At 39.4% G+C, this 15,000-nt stretch overlaps 1 protein-coding gene across 1 annotated transcript in view; it reads right to left on the reverse strand.

The window, feature by feature from the left end:
- Positions 1-10,010, reverse strand: part of LOC123768204 (sodium-dependent serotonin transporter) — an 85,600-nt gene extending 75,590 nt beyond the window's left edge. Inside the window, exon 1 of the mRNA XM_069306949.1 lies at positions 9,603-10,010. The gene's annotated coding sequence lies outside the window, so the exon portion shown is untranslated. The remainder of the gene's footprint in view (positions 1-9,602) is intronic.
- Positions 10,011-15,000: the final 4,990 nt, after the last annotated feature.

Raw genomic sequence — 15,000 nt, forward strand, 5'->3', positions numbered from 1 at the left:
AAACTGACTTAAATAACGTATCAAGAAGCCCCGTTGCTCCTCAGTTTCAGAATTGTATTTAAAATCAAAGACTGAAAATATTTCAAAACAAAGTCTTCGTGAGACGTAAACTAGAATACGTCTAGAATACGAGGCGTAAACTGCCTCTTTAGAACAGTAAACTACAAAGAGACAGCTTCTAAATATATATCAAGACAAATGGGGCGGGATCTTTGACAACCCGCCGACTTCCTGTCCTTGTCAAGGTCACCATAGAGACAGTGGACATCAGGCACATTCAGGTAAAGAGCTCTCGGACCTAAAGCATAAGAATTAGGAGAACAAAATTGTTTCATAGTCACATCAGCAGGAAAACAATAGTGAAATTACAGATGATGAAAACAGGTACACAGAAAATGACAAGGAGGTATGTGAAGAACTCGACAAGAGAGTCAATGAGGCTTTCACAACAGAACAAGGAAAGGTCTTGACCAAACCACACACTAGAAAGTGAAGGGACGACGACATTTCGGTCCGTCCTGGACCATTCGACTTGAGAATGGTCCAGGACGGACCGAAACGTCGTCGTCCCTTCACTTCCTAGTATGTGGTTTGGTCAACATATTTCAACCACGTTATTGTGACTCCTCGTCTGCGACAAGGAAAGGTGCCTGGACTAAGAGAAACAGTGGCAAACCAGACACCTTTGGAAGAACATGGAATTACCAGGGATAAGAATATGAGGCATCTCTTAGAAATAGGCACCAAAAAGGCTGCAGAAGGAGACACAATCTCACCATAAATACTAAAGGAAGGAGCAGAAGCGCCACGCGTGTCACCATCAACGGTATATAATAGATCGCTGACAACAGGAGATTCATCTCAACGCCAGAAGATATGTAATATAGTCCCAGTATACAAAAGCTGTGAGAGGCAGGGAGCAGAGAACTACAGGTCAGTGTTCCCTCTAATATACCGTGAAAGGTGATGAAGAAAATCATGCGAAGAAAGCTCGTAGCACGTCAGAAGAGACGCCACTCTGTAAACACAAAACCAACTGCGGCTCAGAGATCTTAAGTCTCCCCCACACAGGATTAATCAAATTCTATGACCTTGCCACAAAAATTAGACGAGAAAGTGAAAAGGGGGGAGGGCTAAACTGCCTATTTTTGGACTGTCAGAAAGTCTGGATGGTCCGGGGCAGCCCCTTGAGGTTATCTTGAGATGATTTCGGGGCTTTTTAGTGTCCCCGCGGCCCGGTCCTCGACCAGGCCTCCACCCCCAGGAAGCAGCCCGTGACAGCTGACTAACACCCAGGTACCTATTTTACTGCTAGGTAACAGGGGCATAGGGCGAAAGAAACTCTGCCCATTGTTTCTCGCCGGCGCCTGGGATCGAACCCAGGACCACAGGATCACAAGTCCAGCGTGCTGTCCGCTCGGCCGACCGGCTCCCTACCCTTCCTTTAGATAACAGGATAACTGGGTTTCGAACTAGGTTAGAAAAACAAATACCAAAATAGAAGGCAAATTATCCAAGGGGGAAATCAACAATCCAGATGGTGTATACTTATCCTGGTGGAAGACAGCATATACAGTAATGTAGTACATTATCTACGTGGGAGATGTATTATACAAGTAGATATATTATCCAGGTAAGAAATAGATTATCCAGGTGGGAGGTAGATTATCCAGGTGAGAAATGGATTATCCATGTGGGAGGTAGATTATCCAGGTGAGAAATGGATTATCCAGGTGGGAGGTAGATTATCCAGGTGGGGAAAAGCGAGAGTGGGGATAATGGATAAAAGTTGAGAAGAAGGAAACACAGAAGATGTAAGGAGGAAGAAGCAGAGATGAAGAAGTGGAAAGATGAGAAATAGTCAGAGGACAACAAAAAGAGTTGATTCTGTGTCCCCACCCACCATCTGTCCTCCCTTCCCTCTGCCACGGGGAAGAAAGAGGGGAAATCATGGCACATTTGCCCCCCAATCCACCCTCTTCCCCCTCTTCCACCTAGGGGGTGGGGGAAAAGGGAAGGGAATCCAATCAATGCACGTGCGCCCCCCAACCCCAATCTACTCTCCCATCTCACCCACATGAGAGAGAGAGAGAGAGAGAGAGAGAGAGAGAGAGAGAGAGAGAGAGAGAGAGAGAGAGAGAGAGAGAGAGAGAGAGAGAGACAGACAGACAGACAGACAGAGAGAGAGAGAGAGAGAGAGAGAGAGAGAGAGAGAGAGAGAGAGAGAGAGAGAGAGAGAGAGAGAGACAATCAACTCACAACACAACAAAGTCACCATTTTGGACCCGTACATGCCCACGAGTTATGAATATACACACAGACCTCTCTCTCACTACAAAGGTATCTGCATTTTAATTGTATATGTCTTGTTCACCTCTGTGTGTAGTACTAGTTTGTGTATGACAGGTGTGTGTATTATTGGTGTGTGTATTATTGGTGTGTGTATTACTTACGTATATATATGACTGGTCTGTGTATCTCAGGTGTGTGTATTACTGGGGTGTATGCATTAACAGTGTGTATTAATGGTGTGTGTGTATTACAGGTGTGTGTATTACAGGTGTGTGTATTACAGGTGTGTGTATTACTGCCGAACCATGTGGTTTCGTGCGCAACAGTAGCCTACTGTAAGGAACAATGTTATTTCATAAACTGTAATTTTGAGTGACTCGCTCGCTCTTGCATTCTTATGTGTCACATATGTATACTGCATCATATATGTATAGTGCATCATATATGTATACCGTGCTCAAGGTATACCCTTCCCTGACGACCGGAGAGTGGAGGGTTGGGGGGGGGGAGAATGTGGGGTGTAGTATGTTGAGGGGGAGGAAGATAGTATGCTGAGGGGGGAGGAGAAATGGTAGTATGTTGAAAGGGGTGGAGAACGAGCAGTGGGTAGAATGCTAAAGGAGAGGAGGGGTAGTATACTAAAGACGGGCAGAGGGATAGGGATAGTAGCAGAGGTAGTATGTTGAGAGATAGGGGCGGGGATGGACGGGTAGAGGGGGGGAACAGGAGCAGGGATAGATTAGTACGTTGAAGAGCGGGTGTATGGGCGGACATATTATCCTCTTACATAACAAATATTACTATTAATTACTATTAAAACTAATATTACTGCTAGTATTATCATTAATATCACCAAAGTGTACCGTGCTGCTGCGACAAGAGCATCGCCATGCGCACAGGTCCCCGACAACGCGGCCCTGAAGAGATGAAGGAATCCAATCCGACACACTGACACCAACCCTGCATTTTGATAATCGCCTCAGATTCCCCCTCGACCGTCCGTTCACAATTTGCCCCACAATTCCGGAGCCTATTCTCTCGATGTTGTTGTTGTTGTTATAGATTCAGCTACTGACAACAAAAAGTTCCAAGCAGCACGGGATATGGTGAGCCCGAAGTGGACTTACCTGGCACAGGAACGGGGCTGTAACTGAAATAGTTGATGTGGTTGTGATATTCTCTCGATGACACTCCATTAAATATACAACGGTTTTCCCTAACCTGCAACGTACGAACACAAGACACCTGACCTATCGAGGCTCCAACCAGTACAAACCTTACACACAGAAATCACAATTGCGTGATGCATCAAATGAACAAATCCACAAGGGCCGTGACGAGGCTTCGAACCTGCGTCCGAGAGCATCTCAGACGCTGCCTCATGCTCTCGGACGCAGGTTCGAATCCTCGTCACGGCCCTTGTGCATTTGTTCAGTACAAACCTGTCCTGAGGTCAGGTACGTTAGAGCAGGGTTTTTCCCCCCTGCGTAATAAACATAAGTTTATTTTCATATATAAATAAATATTATTAAACAATAAAATGCATTATATAATTAGAGTTAGGTTAGGTTAGGTGTTGCAGTGTTCAAGAAATGTTCGAAGGTCATTTGTGAGTCGTGTGTAAACTGTTTATCATTAATGAACAAGGGGTTTGGCGGGTGGAGTAACGAGCATTTGGTCTTTGTGTATGAGGCCAGGCAGACCGTACGGCCTCGTTAAGGCCAAATGTTGACCAGACCACACACTAGAATGTGAAGGGATCGTCAATCGACTTGAGAATGGTCCAGGACGGACCGAAACGTCGTCGTCCCTTCACATTCTAGTGTGTGGTCTGGTCAACATACTTTAGCCACGTTATTGTGACTCATCGCCTACAAGGCCAAATGCTTGCCAACCTAGCCGCCAAACCCTCTGTTCATTAATGAAAAACGGTTTACACACGACTCACGACGAATGTTTGAACATTTTTCGAAGAGTGCTTCGCTGACGACCTCTGTTCTAACTACACAACGCTGCAAATGCTTCACCCACGTACTTCAAATACAAATAATCGCCAACAGAACCTAAACTAACCTACGCCTAAATGTGAACAATATACTAATATAAAATAATGTTGACATATTCGAGAAAAATGCACATTTTGAATACGTAGTGCGTTAAATTGGACGTATTTCGTATTCAATGGTAGGGGGGTCGATCGCCGGTTGGGCAAGCCTAGCCTGTGGACAGGTTGAAACTTTCAAAGAATGCGTCAATATTATTTAATGTTGTTTTAATACCACGCTGTTTTTAACGGCTTGGTCGATTTCCATTAAAAATGAGACGTATTAGGAAAGCGGACAGGTTGCGGGGTCTTGTTGTATATACACTTGTGTATACCATACATATACACTATACACGGGTGTATTCGTAAATACGCTCACACACCGCCACACAATACCCAGCATCTTCAACACCTCGCGCGACACACACACACACTAGGCGACTTTAAACCAGTTTTTTACCAAAAATAGAAAAGGAATAATAAAATACCTGTAGCATAACAAAAAAATACCTTTGATGCAGAGGTAAGAGAATTGGGCATGGTAAAATTTATTCAGTTTTCGAGCAAAAATTTTAGAACGTAACGCGAGATTTGCAGTATACACAAGACACTGAAATGGTGTATACTAGGTATGTATACAATGGTATTACATTGTATACATATCGAAAAGAGAGAAAAAGAGCGGCCAAAAGAGAGAAAATGATATATATATACAGCATATATATATATATATATATATATATATATATATATATATATATATATATATATATATATATATATATATATAGAGAGAGAGAGAGAGAGAGAGAGAGAGAGAGAGAGAGAAAAAAAAAGAGAGAGAAAGAGAGAGAGACAGAGAGAGAGAGAGAGAGAGAGAGAGAGAGAGAGAGAGAGAGACAGAGAGAGAGAGAGAGAGAGAGAGAGAGAGAGAGAGAGAGAGAGAGAGAGAGAGAGAGAGAGAGAGAGAGAGAGGATAATTTAGGCAATTGTAGACTGAGGCGGCAAATGTTTTTCGGCTTGTGTGAATGTGGAGGAAATTTGAATGTTTAATATTTTGAATGTTAATGAGTAAGACAGGAAGAATATTTTATATTATGTAAGGGAACCATATGCTAAACATGTTAGCAGTTTTTCATATTAATAGCCTCTTGCACCATATCAATCCCAGACACACACACACACACACTCAATTGTATGTAGATATATATATATATATATATATATATATATATATATATATATATATATATATATATATATATGTCGTACCTAGTAGCCAGAACGCACTTCTCAGTCTACTATGCAAGGCCCAATTTGCCTAATAAGCCAAGTTTTCGTGAATTAATTGTTTTTCGACTACCTAACCTACCTAACCTAACCTAACCTAACTTTTTCGGCTACCTAACCTAACCTAACCTATAAAGATAGGTTAGGTTAGGTTAGGTAGGGTTGGTTAGGTTCGGTCATATATCTACGTTAATTTTAACTCCAATAAAAAAAAATTCACCTCATACATAATGAAATGGGTAGCTTTATCATTTCATAAGAAAAAAATTAGATAAAATATATTAATTCAGGAAAACTTGGCTTATTAGGCAAATCGGGCCTTGAATAGTAGGCTGAGAAGTGCGTTCTGGCTATTAGGTACGACATATATATATATATATATATATATATATATATATATATATATATATATATATATATATTTAGATGCCACTAATCACACGCATTAGTCAAGCACACAGTTCCAAACTTAGCATTACATAATATCATACACTAGTCTGAGTAGCGTATAATATAACACACTATTATCAGTATGGTATATTATTCACTAATCTCAGTATTATATAATATAATGCACTAGTCTCATTATTGCATATCATACACGTTCTATGGTGCTGAATGGCATACTATATAATATCAGACTAAGTATGATTTAAATAATAGTTTTTTTTAATAAAAAAGATTGCGAAGTGCCAGTAAAACATATATGATAATGTGTGTATATCACGAAAATAAACACGTGATTAAAAATGTGACAATGTCAGACCAAGGAGGAAAATGAAACAGGAATTTCCTTAAGTACTTTCGTATATTAATACATCTTCAGAAGGAGAATCACTCCTTCTGAAGATGTATTAATATACGAAAGTACTTTAGGAAATTCCTGTTTCATTTTCCTCCGTGGTCTGACATAGTCATATATGATAATGTATATAGAACCATTTGATCAACTCTCAGAATGTTTGGTAATATGTTTATTGTTTGTGATGTGTGTCTATGTATGTATTAACACGTTGTACTGAACGGGGTGAGAATAGCTTGAGCTACCTCATCTCTTTGTGTGTATTTTACCTCAATAAACTTATTTCAATTTCAATTTCAATTCAATTTGATCAAGGTAAGATATATATTAGGAGAGAAGCAATCATGTTGACTCTATCGAGGGCATAATTCAGACCCCAGTCAAGTCAATGAAAAGGTTCAATATAGTGCTCTGGAATTTATTCGAATTTATGTAAAAATATACATTTACATTAAGGGTGCGGTAATTATCTGGAGAGAACGCTAAGTCATTACGACTATGTAGGGATATGGAAGGGGTATGAGAACGCCTTTGGATAGGACAGAAGAAAGGTATGCTCCACAACCACTCGGGGATTGAACGCAGACCTGCAAGAAGCGAGGCAGTCTCCACCGTCTAGTCCAAGTGGTACTGACTAAGCATATTTACAATCTAAACGACGTATACGTCCCACTAGGATAAACATTACAATATTACTATCATTTACAGTTGCAATAGACTTTTCAGGAAGAGTTAACTGTAATAACGGAAGGACCGTTTCTTGATAAAGCATTAATATACAATGATATGCGAGAAGGCATCTATTCATCAACGTAAAATATAAGGCTAGAATATATTTTTAGTAAGAAAGAACTTACAGCATAAATTATTACCGACAGAGAAAGTGCATTAGTTTTTCTTCATTTGTGTTACTAAACAATTGACGTTTATGAGGCTTCGCCGGCTTCCGCTTAATGCGAGAAGAAGAGCATTTTTATCTTAAGCTTTAACCATTAATAAAATAACTAAATTGCCGGAAAAGTGTACCAACAAAATCCATACTTTACTAGTCCAGGTCACATGGTGGATCCTGTAATGCAGAATATCTACACCTAGAATGCTAATACAGTTTAATTCATTGTTACAAACCTTTGATGATTATATTTTGTATTCAGCCACAGCTGTATTTATAGACAGAAGGCCTGCTTCCTCCATTCCACCCCCCCCCCCCGGCCCGATTTTCCAGATTCGGAATGCATTTTTCAACCTTTTTTTTTATTAATACATGAGGTACATCTGCATTTGTGCAGCTGCCCTAGACTATATGAAGTAGAGTGTGTCAAAAAAGCTAAGTACGTGATGCTAAAAAATCCCCATCACACAGGATGGTTAGTCATACAGAGGCATGTGAAAGGCAGTCTGCACTGGCAGACTCCGGATGCATTTTGAGGATATAATCAAAGTTTTTAACCATGTGAAGAAAAGGAACGGTTGCATAATTACTTTAACTCTTAAAGATAAATAAAAAAATACTTACAATTCGTGTATGCATTGTGTGATTTTGACTGTAACAAAAAATTATATAGAAATCTTACTGTATAGACCGTTTATGATAATAATAATAATTCATTGTGTCGGGGACAGGAGGCCAGAGTGTATTCATCCATGATAGGCTTATATCGAGGCTTAAATGTACAAACATTTAAGAATAATGATTTTGAATTCAAATTTCTAAAGACATTAATATTTTAGTACATACTACTGTTTTACTAACGGCTTCCCTTTATATTAGCACTGCCCTATAACTCTTCGGTATCAAAATGACGCGAATAACTGCAACGATCATGGATGCAGAAATGAGAACCATTATGTAAACTTTTCTACGTATTCTGGAGCTCCATGGAATATCACCATCTATTTCCAGTAGAGTGTAGTCATTCCTAGTTTTTTGTGTGCACTTTATGAGCGACTGTATTTTACAATGCCTGTTGGGGGGGGGGGGACAGAAAGCCTGTATATATGTGTGCTTATCCAGGGCACTCCTACCCTCCCTCCCTCCCAGGTCAACTCTGACCTTCCTCAGGATGCAGCACGGCTACCCAGCTCCCGGGTATCTATGTATCTGCTAGGTGAACAAAGGCATCAAGTGAAAAAAAAACATGCCAAACCGTTTTGTCCTGCTCAGGGATTGAACTTGGAGTCCCTCATTTGTGAGCAGAGGAGCCATATTTTAAAATAGTTTTACAGATCAGTTAATCAACTCTTTGGTACAGGAAAATAATTATATATACTGTACAGTGTATTTATTTAAAAGCGTCGCGTTGCACCTGACACTGCGGGCAACGGTTTCGAGCTCAACAAGCCACAATGAAGGGGAGACAACAAGAGGTCTGGCTGTTTTGCCCAGAGTAATAAACCTAGCTGTCTCTAAACCAAATCTGTCTTTGAGGTTTTAACGAAATTACGGATAAGTTATTGAGCAAGTCAACACAAGGATATTAACAATTGAATCCCAGGACAAACGGGATCGGTTTAGTCGTCCATTGAGAAGGGGTTCGCTGGACCAATGGTACACTAAGGAATATCCGCGGCAAGTTGAGAAAGAAATAATTATTAATATTCTATCATCAGAAGCCACCAATATTCAGGGCTGCCAGATTGCATAATCTAAACTGTCGTCGACCTAAACATGATATACTAAGGGCAAATCTAATTCGCGGAAAGTGGGGAAAACAAATTAACAAAGTATCAATCCCATCATCAATGTGATTAGGTTTGCGAAATTGACATAATCCAACTAATTGACATGGATGAGAATTTAGTCAAAGCCACGACCTTTCTCAGGAGTACGTCAAGGGGGAGAGAGTTCATCGGTTATTTCCTATGCAATGTTGTGTAATAATATTGAAACTTTAATTAGGAAGTTAATACCTGGAAGATGGAGAAGATAATATCCACTAAAATCACTAAAATATTAAAATCCTATAATTTTAATTTGTTCTTGATTTTGTTTTTTGTATATATATATATATATATATATATATATATATATATATATATATATATATATATATATATATATATATATATATATATATATATACACAAAACAAAATCAAGAACAAATTAAAATTGCAGCCCCCTATGCGGGTGCTAAACTGACAGTGGAAAATATAAATTGACAAAACTACTTACCTTAAATTCGAGGCCTCACGTCACCTTCACACACTTCCCCCTCAGAAGCACCAGCCATGTTTATCTCTGTTAGATCTCATGAAGATCTCGCAGGCGAAGCTTCAATTTCAATAAAGTTCTCTCTCATTACCAAGAGCTTGCCTGAGTGACGCGCCCATGGGTTCCCTCACACCCAATGTTACATTAAAACATTGTGAACAAACACATCCATGTAAAACTGCAGTTTCAACAGAATATTTAAGTGGCTTACTCTTTACGGGTTGACTTAATTTCTTCATTATTATGTCCGCGCCAGCTGTCTGATAAACGGCTTCCAAGGGCAAGGCCACACGTGGAATCACTTTTGCTAAACACATATTTTAGTTCTCAGGTTAAGGACCTGCGGCTTGTTATATCTCGACTTGTTGTTTTGCTCGCGGCTCAAATCGATCGGTTAAACTCTTGTATCAACTGTTACGTTTTCTGTTTAATTTATTTACCTTAAAAGAACATTTGAATCTATTTTTCCCTTGAGCATTGTGCTTCTGTAACCGTTTCCCTATTACCCATAAGATGGATATGGGTACACAATGAACAATTAAATCTATCATATGTTGTTGTTTAAGATTCGCTACTTGCAACGAAAAGTTTCAAGTAGCACGGGGAAGAGCCCGTGCTATGGTGAGCCCGTTGTGGACTTACCTGGCACTGGAGCGGAGCTCTAACTACTGCCCCGCTCCTGTGCCAGGTATTTTGGTATGATAGATATGATAATCTACCATACCAAAAATCCAGTATTTATACCTTTTCTATAAGAACGTCGGAAGCTTGCGTAAAGTTAGGCTAGACTACCTGAGTTACAAATTGGTAACTTAGCGCGGTTGACATCAGAGCGCGATATAGTTGGTTAATAGACTACTTGTTGACAATAATGATATGAAGTTAGATGTCTTGCCTGCAGTGACGTAATGTATATACTCAACTACCGCAGAGCATAAAACAAACAACCAGTTGAAATCAACTGAGTACCCATGCCAATCTTCATTTTTTTTAATAATAATTAATTGTATCAGGGGACAGGAAGCCAGAGTGTATTCATACAAAAACGTGTATAAACGTTAGGTTTATATCGAGGTCTCCCCCACCAAGGTGGAATTACTCACCTCGCCCATTATGCAACCCCACAACAAGTTGATTAACTCCTGAGTACCTACTTGCTGCTAGGTGAACAGTGCATTAGGTTATAGGGAATTGTTTGTTGTTTTAGATTCAGCTACTTAGAACAAAAGTTCCAAAGTAGCACTGGCTTTGGTGAGCCCGTAGTGGACTTACCTGGCACAGGAGCGGGGCTGTAACTGTATTGGGAATCTGCCCGAACAAAATGTGGGATTAACTTTGTCATCCTACGCTGGACGCGTTCTAGTAAATTTATATACATTTTATAGTATGGCTACCAAAACTGAACTGCATAATCCTAATGGCTCAAGTATGTTTATTAAGACAAGAAAGAAATACATCTCAAAGGGATAGAGTAGCTTAGGCTATTTCTACCCCCTCTCTACTTCAAGTCCCTCAAGGGACTTGAAGTAGAGGGGGGTAGAAATAGACAAATAACATTACAAGAATCCCATTTAACATTGCAGGCTTATCTTTTTCACTGACATCAACACCGTATTGCCAGATATATTTGTATCCTAATCTTAATCTCATGTAAATTGAATCCTTCCAAGTAGACTTTCCTTTACCATAGGTGAAGGACGAATTTGCATTTATTACTGAATAATTCTTAAGTGTGTTACTACTGTCCACCATTGCCATTCTCTTTATCAATTCTTCATCCTCTTGGATCATCTTGATTCTTGTTTTTATTTGTTTCAAGGTTAACTGACATACAACATCAACAGGAGTTTTTTCCGTGGCTCTCTTCGCTATCTCATCAACTACCTCATTCAAGGGATCCACGTGAATCTTACTTTGTACCCAGTTTTTTCTAATTTCTTAACATTCTCTCTACACTCTATAACAATATTCTGGTAGCTAGTTATTAATTAATACAATCAGAGGCACTTTTTCCTCTGAGGAACCCTAGCAAATTACTAGACAGCTGATCATCTATTATATATAAAAGTCTATTTAAAATGATCCTCTCCATCATTTTACAAAAACACGAGGTTAAAGACACAGGTCTGTACTCTCCATTGGCTTTAGGGATAGGGATGATCATAGCTTTTTTCCATTTACTGGCAATACTGCCCTCTTTATAACTAATATTAAAGAGGTCTAACAGTGAGCTTAGTGGGTACTCCCTTCTCTGATAATACCTGTGCAAGTGACATCACCACTGTTACCTGCTGTAAGTATAAAATCCTTTCTTAGATCTTTCCAAGAATCTAATGACTCTCTCGCTACAGCGGGTAATGAACTAAGTTTGGCAGCTTCCGCCCATTTATTTACGAGACCATTTGCAATTCCTTGCGGGTCTGAATGTGCAACAAAATTATACTTTTTACCCCTTATTTTATTTACGTCTTGCCAGATTTCCTTCAAGTTTCTGTTACTCCCAACTTTCTCTGCAAACTCATGCCAATACTTGCTCCTAATTTCCTTTCTCTTCTCCCCACACAGCCTAGCAACTGCCAGTAAAGCATTCTTCCCTTCCTCAGTCCTACCATTCCTATTCCAATTCCTGTGAGCTCTCCTCATTGTTAATGTCCACCCCTTAAGCATCTTGTCATGTGTATAATTTTCTTTTCTTGAGGGATGCTTTTTTTACTAGATGTTTTCTGGTTCAATAATGCATTAAATACATCGACCTCCTTAATTAAATCTTCATAAAATGCTTCTGCCGAAACTGGCTTATAAATATCATACCAAGACTTAATATGACCAACAAGACCCCTTAATTCTCCCTCATTAAACTTTAATCTTTTCCTCTGAAGGCAGGCATGCTTTTTATCTAGTTTAAGCTGTATTTGTAATGCAAAATGATCACTTAGCATTTCATCCACAGTAAGACAATTCCCCTCTATGCCCTCAGCATTTATCAAACAAGCATATTCTAATCTCCCTCCCCTCAGATGAGTAGGAGAGGGCTCTCCCAGCAGTTGAACATCTTCATGTTCCTGCAAAAACTGGTACCATCTGCAACCATTCCTATTTGCTTTACCCCTTGATCCTAAAGCTGGATGTCTGGCATAAAAAATAATTTATTTAATTATTATAGTAAGTACTTAATAATTTAATAATAAGTAGTAAGTACATAAAAATGATTAAAAAAGTACAGTTTAGTCATAGGAGATTCCTAGATTGGAATTCACTACCAAATTTCAATATATCCAAGTATTTTTAGTGTGAAATGCTGTTATTACATGCATAAATTGTTGTTTTAATAATATTACGCTTAACCACTTGGGCTGGACGGTAGAGCGACGGTCTCGTTTCCTACAGGTCCGCGTTCAATCCCCGACCGCCCAAGAGGTTGGGTACCATTCCTTTTCCCCGTTCCATCCCAAATCCGTATCCTGACCCCTTCCGATTGCTATATAGTCGTAATGGCTTGGCGCTTTCACTTGATAATTCCCCCACCCCCCTGAATAATATTACGAGAGCAGTATTTACGGGCTATTCATGCCCGTGCCACCTCTTGGGTGGCTTAATCTCCATCAATCGAGAGCAGTACGTCCTAACCAGACATTATATGTTGATATCCTGAACAGTTGATAAATAAAAGTAATTGCGTAACTCCAGTTATCTAATACTTATCATAAATGGTATAAAACCTTATCATAAGCCAAGGGATTTGTAGATCAGTGTTTAAAAGGAATTCGGAAGTAATAATAACACAGCTGATGCCATCTGTCGGCAGAAGAGAACACTATCAACTGGCTGGTCAACAGTGGCCATAAGATACAGCTTACGCCATCTGTTGACATCAAATTACACTTATAACAAATTACCCTACAAAATACCACTAACGCCATCTAGTTTTTTTCCAACGCACTATAAATAGCCAAACAGCAACCCATAAGGCGGGTTGTTGTGCTCGGGTAGGAGGTTCCAAGCTCCGCCCACAGATGGTATGGGGTGCATAATAAATGGCATATCATTGGTAGATATTCTTTGTTGACATTCACACAACAGCCAATCACAGGAAGGGATCAGCTAAAGGCTCCATCCACTTAATAAATCATATTTATTCAGCACACCATCCTTGCTTATGACATTCTGCTTCAACTTTAATCTACCTAAAAAGTGAAATGTTAAGTATTTAAAAATATTAATATAGTGATAATTAAATACTACAGGATGTAACGGGTGTTACAGAAACATGGGCTGGCTACCTAACTCGGGACGTTATTATTGGGGGTTGCCTTGACACAAATTATGATACGCTGCTCTGCCCTCTTATTCGAGTAAATTATTCAATTAGATGGAGATTTCTCTCAGGTACAATATAAAGATTGTTTTGTACAACGTTTTTGCACCTTTGTACAAAGAGGTTGCTGTGCAAAAGGACGTATTTCTTAGTTTGCATTTCATTCATAGAAAGAGTGTTGGCATTCCCTACAACAGCCAATCACAGGAAAGTATTTGTCTCCGCCTCTTCATACACGGCATCTAGCTCTTGGCTTGCTCTTTCATCTCTCCTATATCCAAAATATGAATATTTTGATCCTTAATATGAAGTTTTCTATTACTATGATAATTACATATCTGAGATTTAAAAGTTGTTACACAAAATGACAAAATTTTGCCATTAAATGAGCTCATAATGGATTTGTAATAGAGTTTTATGGGAGACGTTGTTCGCTGTTGTGGTTGTTGTTCTCTGTCATACCATTGTTCTAAATGTCTTCTGATATGGGTGTTGACTTCACTATTCGTGTACCCGTTGTTTATTAATACCTGAAGGCTCATGTCCAGTTCCTTGTGGATGTTCTGCCAGTCGGAACAACGGGCAATTAAGGGCTCTGCGTATAAATGCGTATATTACACCAGTCTTAAATCTGTCGGGGCATTGTTGTTGGGTTTAGAATAAACTTCTGTGATAAAAGTGTTGTTTTTTATTCTCAGGAAGACATCTAGAGAAAGGGAGTGCACCATCGATGCCTAATTCATGGGTAAATTAAGCACAGAGTTTCGGATCATAAGATTCCTGGAGGTTTTTCACACATACGAATATATTTTACCTGAGTTTACCTGAGAGCCACTAACACTCTAGTGGCATCGATGAGGACAGGAAGCCGACGGTTTGTCAAAGGTTCCCCCCCCCCATTTGCCCTGATTATTTTTTCCAATTGGATTTTAAAGTTCAACGGAGTTTTGGCATTTAAGGCTTCGACGGGTAGACGGTTCCATGAGTTTATAACCCTGTGAGTGAAAAAGCATCTCCTATTGTCAGTCCTTCATTGTGACTTTT

Source organism: Procambarus clarkii, chromosome 59 (assembly GCF_040958095.1).
Source record: "Procambarus clarkii isolate CNS0578487 chromosome 59, FALCON_Pclarkii_2.0, whole genome shotgun sequence".
NCBI classification, from domain to species: Eukaryota; Metazoa; Arthropoda; class Malacostraca; order Decapoda; family Cambaridae; genus Procambarus; species Procambarus clarkii.